Here is a 1,406-nt window from a genome sequence, read left to right on the forward strand (position 1 = left end):
TGATATCCTTGCGGCAAGATTTGCTAATGCCGTTGGGCAGGGAACAAACGAGATTGATGAGAATGAATTCAGACAGAAGCAAAACAAAGCTGGGGAAGGGAAACTGAAAAGTTGTAAATGAAAGTGGAAGGCAGAAGACACAAATACATATATAGTCAAAAATGGAATAATGTTAAAAAAAGGCACTATCTGAATGCACACACTGGATTCACAACATTATTCTTGAACTTATTTGAAAATTCTACATATTATAGTCACTCTTCCCTGAATGTTAATTTGTATTAATTATTAATTAGCCCTTTCCTGTTGCATAATATCAGATCTAAAGTAGTGTGTTCCCCAGTTGGTTCCACAAATATATTGCTGTTGAAAATCATCTTGTACACAATCCAGGAATTTGTCCTCCACAGCACTGGTATTCAATAGATTTATCCAGCCTATACGTGGATTGAAGGTCCCCACGATCACTTCATTCCCCCTGTTACGTTCATTGTTAATTTCCTGATTTACACCAGGTCACTGAGTTGACAGTACATACTGAAGTAAATCAGAATGAGCTAGTTACCATTACAAGGACATAGCTGAAGAATGATTAACGGTGGGAACTGAGTATTTGAAGTTATCTGATACTTAGGAAGGATAGGCAAAATAGAAAAGGAGGTTTTGATGTGCTGATAATAAGAGATGAGCGGGGATTAGTGACACTGGATCTTAGATTAGAAGGCATAGAATCTGTGTGGGTGGAGCTAAGAATTAGTAAAGTGCAGCTAACATTGCTAGAAGTGTTTTACAGGCACGTCAGCAGCTATAGGAGATGGTTAAGCTAATGGACTCCTGGGCCTTCAATTTGGTCAGGGGGGGAAACCATAACCATTCCTCTGACCTGGGTATTCTGCTGCAAGGAGGCAATTTCACCATCTCTGAAGTTAAGGAGGTGGTGGGTAGCTGCCTCCTCATAACAGACGTTACATATAGAAATACTCCCCTGAGATTAATTAACGTGTACGCTCTGGTGGTACGCTCTGGTTGGCCGTCCTACAGCAGCTCCTACAGCTGTTGGCAACGTCCAGGCCGATCATTCTGGCCGGAGACTTCAACAGCATCATCGATGTAGATGATGTTCCAGGGTGGCGGCTGACAGCAAACTGGACTCCATGCCCAGATCCTGGTGGAAATGGTAAAAGATGCCAAGCTGCTCGATGTCTTCAGCTCCCCTGCAGACAGAGCGCAGCGCAGATACACCTGGTCACAACCAGATGGGTCTATCCGCTCAAGGATAGACTTCCTGTTTGTGTCCTGAATGTTCTTGGTCAGATCCATCAACGTCAAGCCAGTGTTCTTCTCTGACCACTGCCTCTTGCTGGCCGACTGTCATCTACAGGATGACCAGTGGGTTGGCAAGGGAA

Source organism: Rhincodon typus, chromosome 37 (genome assembly GCF_021869965.1).
Source record: "Rhincodon typus isolate 14 chromosome 37, sRhiTyp1.1, whole genome shotgun sequence".
Taxonomy (NCBI): domain Eukaryota; kingdom Metazoa; phylum Chordata; class Chondrichthyes; order Orectolobiformes; family Rhincodontidae; genus Rhincodon; species Rhincodon typus.